Consider the following 10,032-nt stretch of genomic DNA (forward strand, 5'->3'; position numbering starts at 1 on the left):
GTTCTACTAGACTTTCAAAGAAGAACTAACACCAATCCTCAAATTATTCCATTGTTATGGTTTACATATGGTGTCCCCAAAAAGCTCACATGGGAAACAATGAAAGAAGGTTTTGAGGAGAAAAGATTGGGTTATAGATTTTACATAATCAGTGCATTAATCCCTGATGGGATTAACTGAGTGGTACCTGGAGGAAGTAGTTCATTGGGGGCATGGCTATGGGGTATCCATTTTGTATGTAGAGAGTGGAGTCTCTCTCTGTGCCTCTGATCATCACGTATACTGCTTCCCTCTGTCACACTCTTCTGCCATGATGCTTAGCCTCACCTCACCTCCAACAATGTTCTTTATAGAAACAGAAAAATTCAGACATGAAATTCATTTGGAAAAAAAAAGGATGCCCAGAATAGCCAAAGCAATCCTTAGTGAGAAAAGTGAAGCGGGAGGCATCATAATACCAGATGTTAACTTATACTGCAGAGCTATAGTAGCAAAAACAGTATGTTATTAGCAACGAAGTAGACATGAAGACCAATGGAACAGAATAGAAGACACAGAGACAAAGTCACATAAATTTGGTTATCTCACACTAGACAAAGGCATCATAAATGTACATAGGAGAAAAGATAGCCTCTTCAACAAATATTGCTGGGGAAACTGGAAATTCATATGTAGCAGAATGAAATTGGATCCCTATCTCTCATCCTATACAAAACTCAACTCAAAGTTGATAAAAGACCTATGCATTAGAACAGTGACCCTGAACCTAGTATAAGAAAATGTAGGCCCAACACTCTATCATGTGGGTTTACAAATCAACTTTCTTTTTTTTTTTTTTGCAGTGCTGGGTATTTAATCCAGGGCCTTGTGCTTGAAAGGCAAGCACTCTTCCAACTGAGCTATCTCCCCAGCCCTACAAACCAACATTCACAGCAAGAATCCTAATGCACAAGCAACACAATGAAAAATAAATAAATTGGATTATATCAAACTAAAAACCTTCTTTACAGCAAAGGATACAATCAAGAGAGCCTACAGAATGGGAGAAAATCTTTGCCACCTATCCCACAGCTATAGCATTAATTTCTAGGATATAAAGAACTCAAAAAGTTAACACCAAAAACCCAATTACCCAAGCAATAAATAGGCAAAGGAACTAAACAGACCATTCACAAAAATAGAAATATAAATGATCAACAAAAAAATGAAAAAAAATGTGGAACATCTTTAGCAATTGGAGAAATGCAAAATGAGAATACAGTGAGATTTCATCTCACTCCAGTCGTAATAGCAACACTCAAGAATGCAAGCAACAATAAATGTTGGTGAGGATGTGGGGAGAAAGATATTCTCATACATTGCTGGTGGGACTGCAAATTAGTGTAACCACTCTAGAAAACAGTATGGAGATTCCTCAGAAAATGTGCAATGGAACCCCTATTTGACCCAGTTATCTCACTCCTTGGTATATATCCAAAGGACTTAAAATCATCATACTACAGTGACTCAACCTTATCAATGTTTATAGGAGCTCAGTTCATAAAAACTAAGATATGGAACCAGCCTAGGTGCCTTTCAACAGATGAATGGGTAAACAAAATGTTGTATTTATACCCAGTTGGATATTAGCAGTTATAACTAACTGTAACTTTATGTTATTTGAAAGTAAATGGATGGATCTAGAGACTGTTATGCTAAGCGAAACAAGCCAATCCCAAAAAACTAAATGTTAAATGTTCTCTCTTATATGTGAATGCTAACACACAACGAGGGGGAGAAGTGGAAAAACTAGAGGTTTGGTAGATTATGAAATGGGAAATGAAAGGAAGGGAGGAGTACAGGGACAGGAAAGACAGAGGAATGATTCTGACATAATTTTCCTTTATACATATACGAATATACCACATTGAATTTCCACATCATATACAACCACAAATCTGGCATCACAAATAGAATAGGATGCACTCCATGTTTGTATAAATGGTTAAAATGTACTCTAATATCATGTAAAACTAAGAAAAAAAAAACAAATGAAAAAATAAAATAATAATTTAATTTGTTAAAATTAAATTTTATAACACAAAGATACTTCCAATTATTATTTTATGCCCATTTTACTATACGTTGAAACAGTTTCATAGTTTCTCACCTGCAACATGCTGATTTTAACCCTTTTTTAATATTAAACTATGGTCACACACATTTCTTCTAAATTGAGTTTTACATATGAGGGATATTGACACGTCATGTTATAAATCTTAACAAATTTTTATCTTGAGAGAAATACTTGTTATATACCATTTTTTATTTTCTCCTTTTTTCTTATGTAGAAGTTATAATTATTATAAGTAACTATAGACTTGTAACTGCAGAATATTATTGAATGTAAAATCCATAAGACACAGAGGCATAAATGTTGCTAATATTTGGTACATCCATAATTATATGTACCTACATCTTTTAATAGTTATAATATTGGAAATATAGTACTGTATGTTTGTATAATTCTTCTCATGAGAGCTCTAATTTATTATTTATTTCTATACTGGTATTTAACAATTGTTGTATACTAAAAAATCTGGGAATATATCATTATTTTACCAACTCCATTTTCTTGAAAGAATAATAGTTTTCATTGGTATCTTACTAGAGGTATGTTGGTAGATATATCTTTTGTATTCTTTCCTTGACTTATCTTTAGTCATTATAATAGATGAAATTTTATAGTAAAGAATATATAATTTGTTAAATTTATTTATTTGGAGAATAAAACTATTTTTGCTTTAAGGAAATTGCAATGTACCCACACCCCTTTGATATATCTTACCTAATAGTTATTATATGTGCATATATCTCCACACACACATATATTCATATATGTCTACACACATTTATATTCATATGCAGATACACATACATTTACATGTGCAGATGCATATATAAATGTGCACAGTTGCACACGTGCACATACAGATTTAAATATGCACACGTAAACAAAAAAACATACACACACATGTAAAGCAACACCAATTAGGTAAAAACATGTCATAGTTAATTGTTTAAAATATTACATTATTACAGTTGTGATCACATATTGTTTATATTTCTGTTGTCTTATTTGAGGTTTCTGAATTACATATTTCATAGCCTCTATCCATTTTCCTTTGTCAGAATTACATGTATTTAATGAATTCTAATACTTCTTGGTCTAGTGAAGATATCAACCCTTTTCTATGTTCCATTTATTTCCCATGATTATTTGTAATTTTATAGTTTTATACATCAAGTGATTAACATTTTGTTATTTTATTCCTTTAGTTGAAGGTTTTAAAAGTTATTTTCTGGGGAACCCGGTAGGTGCTGAGGAGGAAGAGCCAACCCCGACGGCGCCTCTCAGACAAGAGATGACGACTTCAGGCGCTCTGTTCCCAAGTCTGGTGCCAGGCTCTTGGGTGTCCTCCAACGAGTATTTGGAGGATTTTCAGGCAGGGAAAATGTCATTGAAAGGCACTACCGTAACTCAGGAAAATGGAAATGGCTCGTGTACATCCAGCAGATCGACGACTCTCTCACTCACTTATGCTGGAAGGACAGGACATCAGGGACGGAGCAAGATGACTTGATTATCTTCCCTGATGACTGTGAGCTCAAGCACGTGCCTCAGTGCCTCAGCAGGAGGGTCTCCATGCTCAAGTTCAAGGCTGGGTCCAAGCGCCTCTTCTTCTGGATGCAGGAGCCCAAGACCGCCAGCATGAGGAGCACTGCCAGAAAGTCAAGGAGTACCTGAACATCCCCCCAATGCCTGGGGCCCTGGGGGTGAGCAGGAGTGGGGGCCACGAGCTGTCGGCTGGGTGGTGAGGGCGGCCTGCAGAGCCTGCTGGGGAACATGCGTCACAGCCCGCTCATGCAGCTCATCGGACCAGCGGGCCTTGGAGGACTGGGTGGCCTTGGGGCTCTGACTGGGCAAGGTCTGGCCAGCTTGCTGGGCAGTGGTGGGCCTCCTGCCAGTAGCTCTTTGTCCAGCTCCTGGAGCCAGTCGGCATCGGTCACCCCATCCTTTGCCACCTCTTCTGCCTGTGCCACCCCAGCCCCCTCTGCCCCAGCAGGCGCCTCGACAACCAGCCCAAGTCCTGCTCCCAGTTCAGGTAATGGAACCAGCACAGCAGCCAGCCCGTCCCAGCCCATCCAGCTGAGCGACCTCCAGAGCATTCTAGCCACCATGAGGCAGCCAGCAGGTGGACCTCACCAGTGTGCTGATGCCAGAGATCATGGAGCCCATCCTCGCCAACATGGATGTCCAGCAGCACCTGCTGCCCTACCTACCCTTCAGGGAATCACTGCCCCAGACTGCAGAGGAGATCCAGAGCACACTGTCCTCACCCGAGTTCCAACAGGCCCTGGGCATGTTCAGCGCAGTCTTGGACTCAGGGCAGCTGGGGCCCCTCATGTGCCAGTTTGGCCTTCCTGCAGAGGCCGTGGAGGCTGCCAACAAGGGTGATGTGGAAGCGTTTGCCAAAGCCTTGCAGAACAACACCAGACCTGAACAGAAGGAGGGCGATGCTAAAGACAAGAAGGACAATGAGGAGGACATGAGTCTGGACTGAAGTGGCATGGCTGCAGGGCTGCCTGCTCCTGTGGTGGTGCTCCCACCTGCTCCTTTCTTCAGACCTCCTGATAAATAAAGGTCCAGTTTTAAAAAAAAAAAAAAGGTTATTTTCTGAGGTTAATTTTAATAAATACATTTTGTTTTTCTTCATTTTTGTGCTTTTATTATTTCATGATCACAGGTATGTGTTTAATGAATTAGGATTTTTATTTAAAAACAATGCAAACCTCATTGGTGTGACACTCAACAATATTGTATCATACAAGTGTAGTGTGACAGGTTGTCACATATAAAACCTACCAGTCTGTGCGTCCAGCACTGATGTCAAGAGAAAACTTCAGTGCAATCCCTGGAAGATCCCTCAGTTACCTTCCCAGTCATCTCTCACCCCTCACTCCACAGTGCTAACCATTAACCACATGATTACCATAACAAGATCCCCACTTGTTTTAATAGAGGAAACCATACAGTATGCTTGAGACAGGATTTCTTTATATTTTTTGCTCAGTATTATGTTTGAAAATCATACACAACCAAGTTGATTTGAGTTTTGATTGTTCATTGTTTGGGGCAATTAAAAAACATCGTTGCTTGAATATACTGGGATACATTGTATGAGGAACACAGGGAATTCCATCAAAAACTATAACCTAAGAATGAAATTCCTGCAATACAGAGTATACTATATTCAGCTTTATTAGATACCCTCAAGCCATTTTCCAAACCAATTATGTCAAATCACACCCACTTCAAAAACTTATGGTAGACAATTTCTGTTGTCCTGCTTATTTGCTGATAAGTGTGTGATTTTTTTTGATTGATTTTCATGCTGCTGTGCTTCAGGGCTAACACCTTATGTTTTCAATATGTATTTTCCAGTTGAATAGTGAAGTAAAATATCCTCACATATAAATATGAAACACTGAGACCTTTTTTTTTTCCTTTTTCCTTTTTCTTTTTTTTCCCTATTGGGCTAATTTAAAAAAAATATTTGTAGTAGTAATTTATATATCTCATAAGTTTTGTATACTATTACTTTTTTACTATATATATTACTATATATATATATATATATATATATATATATAATATCTTCATTTTATCCTATAAAAGAGGACATACAATGGTTTTGAAGGAACAGGTGACCTGTTGTAGGTAACCTACAATCTGTGTGGTGCAAGTCAACTCAGAGGAAGCATGAAGACCAGAGAGTTTACGTAACTAGTTTGCACTGTCCTCCAAGTAATTCTTAAATGCACAAAATTCTGATATATTTACAGAAACAGTCTAGATCATGAGGCACATCCTATAAAACATTTTGGGTTCAAATTCTCCTCATTGTCCTTCTGCTATATAATGCCATTGTCTTATTTACCACAAGATCAGAAGAAGTTGACATTGTCTCAGGTGTTCTTATGAGGAGTCAAGTGAGCTACAGATCTGCTGTTCTCATTTTCCTCCCTAGATGGCTTTTGCTAAATATAACTTCTTAATTTCAATGAAGCCTATATTTTTTAGAAAAAAAATTTCATTATCAACTGATTTTGGATCCCCAAATTTAGGAAAACACTCTTTAATATTTTCTTGGAAAGCTGTGTTCTTTCACTATTTGGCTTTTGTACCACAATCCAACTAGAATTGATTTTCTTTTATGTGGTGAGCCAAGAGTTAAAGTTCATTTTTTGAGATTTGAAGAATTCAACTTTTATTGACAAGACCATTCTCTTCTGCTTATTGTAACTACAGAGGTAGTGGTGGCATAATTAATTACAGCATATGAATGTTCTATGTGCTGTATTCTTTTAAACCAAAGTGAAATTATTCTACCTGCTGTATCTTAGTAGCACAACCTGATAACCATTAGTGAAAACTCTCTTTGTTTTCCATTTCCAAGTTTCCTTCACTATTTTTACCCAATTGAGTTCACATATACATTTCAGAATACACACACACATACACACACACACACACACACACACACACGTACAAGAAATTTTTTTTGAAGGAGGACTGTGCAGAACATTTAGTTTAAGGCAATTGGATAAAATTGATGTCTTAATAATACTAAGCTCCCCAAACTCTGAAGCTGGTATATATTTGTCTTTGACCATTTCTTAACAGTATTATTTTGTTTTTTCCTTTTTTGGGAACTTTCACATATTTTATCAGATTAGCTCTTAGATATTTGATCTCTTTAATATCAATTGAATTTTGTTGTAATTTAAATTTTGTTTTTATTTATTATGGATAGAGTATTGAAATAAGGTTTTTATATATTGACCTTGAATTCTATCATCTAGCTAACTTCCTGTGTTGATTCTATTATATATACCTATGTATAACTGAGTCTTGTCTGCAGCCCAGTTGTGCCAGGACAGTGGGGTAGGTTGCAGACAGGCCAAAGTAAGTCCCTGGATACAGCATGGGAGACATATGATTTATGGGGGAAAACCTTCCAAGAGATAAGAGACTGCACCAAGAAGAGTTCAATGGCAACAGGCTGGCAGGGAGCTCCTCTGTCCTTACGGCACTTTGCCTGGCAAATCTCCTCTTTCTCATGATGCTTTGTGTGACTTTGGTCACCTGAACAAGTGACCCATATCCCTTCCACAATATCCTTAATTCTACACCTGTCCCCACTGGGAGGAGTGTCGTATGTTAGGCTGCAGAAGCAGTGACATCATCTGCAATAGCTTGCTTGATTTTCTTTTATGATCAACATCCCAAGGAGCAACTATCCTCTCTTGCAAGTATGCAAGAAAGTTGCTTTCTTTGGGTAACACTGACTTGTCTCTGTTGGTTAAATAATTTTTAGAATTTCACTTAGATTTATTTATAGTGTTTTTGACTCTCTGTATAGCTTTGTCAGTGGTGGCTCTAGGTATAAACATTTTATACATGTAACTTTTGCTGCAAACATCACACATAATTTCAAAAACACCAAAGGACAAGGAAAGCCTATTGCACTAACCCATACAGTCATACTTCTTCCTCCTCCTGGGTTCTCCCAGCATGCCTAAGAGAAATCATGTTCCTTCAGGGTAGTAGGTATCTGGACATTCAGGCCCAGGCTTGCTCTGTTACCTTAAAGGGCTAGGTTTTTTGGGGGAAGGGGCTGTTTTAGTCATTTTTTCACTACTGTGACTCTAAGATCTGACCAGAACAATTTGAGGAGGAAAAGTTTATTTGGAGGCTTATGGTTTCAGAGTTCTCAATCCAAAGACAGCAGGCTCCATTCCTCCAAGCTTGAGGAGGTGCTAAACATCATGGTGGAAGAGTGTGGCAGTGGGAAACAGCTCACATAATGATCAGGAAGCAGAGAGAGGGACTCCACTCTCAAGATACAAAATATATGCCCGCTCCCAATGGACCACTTCCTCCAGGCATACCCTACCTGCCTCAGTGAATCCCATCAGGGATTAGTGCAATGATTAGGTTAAGGCTAAAACCCAATCATTTCTCCTTCAAGCCTTCTTGCATTGTCTCACACATAAGATTTTGGGGAACACCATATCTAAATCAAAACAAGGGCATTCAGGGACATGGTGTTTTTAATGTTCCTTTTAATTAAGATACTACACAGCATGTTCTTTAGATTTTCTGTGTTCACTGTCATATCATGTACTAATAATTTTACTTTCCTATGTAACATTCAAATCAATTGCTTCCATTATAATGACTAAGGTATCTATTGCAATGTTTTATGAAAGTAGGGATAGTTTCTTTATTGGATGAAATTTTCCATGGACTTTTCATGTTCTGGAATATCTTAGAAGTAAGGTACAACTGTCTTTTGGTTCTAGCCTAATTTTCAACTACATTTGAATTGTGCACAGATTTTTAAAATAGAGAGATTATCTTCCTCTGGAGAAAGGACATATTTGTTTGCTCTGTACAATAATAAAGATAATGTCTCCCTCCAAGGCAAGTGTTAGATCTGCTTTCAACCACTGCAAAACATCCAGGTTCCTTGATCTCAGGGTTTCTCTGCTGTGAGGCAGGCCCACATTGTGCACAGCATCTGCCATGCTGCCCAGCATTCCATGATTTGAGGAGAAAGGTAAGAGATGCTCAGAGTGTTTGGCATGCTGTGTGGATGTTGTCCTTGCCTGATTCCCTGGTTTGCTCTATTCTTCTGTTCACATCCATGAAACAGCAACACACATACCTAAAAGATTGCCACTAAGGTAAACTTTAAGATCCTTTACAGATTTTTAACAATTTTTTTTTCACATTTACTCTTTGAACCCTGGATTTTTTTGTTCACAACTGATTTTCCCAGTATTTGGAAATTTTTCTTGTATTTTGAAATTGATTTGTATTTCAACTGTATTGTAGTTGGAGAATACAAACTATATCACCTCAATTACTTAAAATTTATTGAGAATTGTTTTAAGAGCCAAGACATAGTCTTACTCAATATATTCTCTGTGGCCCCTTGGAAAGAATGTGTATCCTATTATTATTGGATGGAGTGTTCTGTGTCAATTATATCTGCTGTTTTAATGATGTTGCTGAGTTTTCTTCATCCTTGATAACATTTTACTTATTCAGTTATTTGGATGTTTCTAAAGTTTATGACAATAAAGTTGGGTTTCTCTATATATCCTTGTAGTTTTCTCAAGTTGTGCTTCATGCATTTTTAAGCCCTACCCTTTGGCACCTGCACATTTAGCGTTATTAAGTCTTCTTGATGCATTTTGTCTTTATATTCAGTGACTCAATTATATACTTTTCACATAAATGACCCATTATATAACATCTTTTTGTTCATGATACTTTTCTTTGCTTTGAAGTCAAATTTACCTGATATAAATACAGCCAGTACTACTTCTTTTGGTTGATCAATGTCCAATATATCCTTTTCCACTTGTATGTTAACTGCATATATCATTACATTTGAAATAAGTTTCTAAGTTAGGTCGTGATTTCTAATTATTATTCATTAATGTTTCTTAACTGGTACATTTAAGTGTTATTTACATTTAATGTGATCATTGATGCTTTGGGAGCTATAACTGCTATTTTTTTCCTGTTTTTTTCTCTCCCTCGTTTTTCTTTTTCACTTCCTACTTTTCTGTTGGTTAAACACTTTTCAGAATTCATTAGATATATTTATAGTGTTTTTGACTCTCTGTATAGCTTCATCAGTGGTGGCTCTAGACATTGCATTTTATACAAATTACTTTTTCTGCAATCATCACGTATTATTTAGAAAAATCCAAACGAGAAAGAAAATCTATCGCGTCAATCCAAACAGCAATGCTCCCTTCTCTCCAGGTTTGCTAAGGTTGCTTGTTTTACCTCTTCCTTTCTGTTTAGAAAATTCAGGCTGGTCATTTTTTAAGAGTAAGTCTCCAGGTAACAAATTGTTTCTTAGTATTTCTTTATATGTGTATGTAAATTTCCCCTTCATGTTCAGAGAA

At 37.2% G+C, this 10,032-nt stretch overlaps 1 pseudogene; it reads left to right on the forward strand.

Annotated features, from left to right (window-relative positions):
• The first annotated feature begins 3,404 nt into the window (after nucleotides 1-3,404).
• On the forward strand, nucleotides 3,405-4,604 carry LOC124974645 (proteasomal ubiquitin receptor ADRM1-like; annotated as a pseudogene).
• The last annotated feature ends 5,428 nt before the right edge of the window (nucleotides 4,605-10,032 follow it).

Source organism: Sciurus carolinensis, unplaced genomic scaffold, assembly GCF_902686445.1.
Source record: "Sciurus carolinensis unplaced genomic scaffold, mSciCar1.2, whole genome shotgun sequence".
NCBI lineage: Eukaryota > Metazoa > Chordata > Mammalia > Rodentia > Sciuridae > Sciurus > Sciurus carolinensis.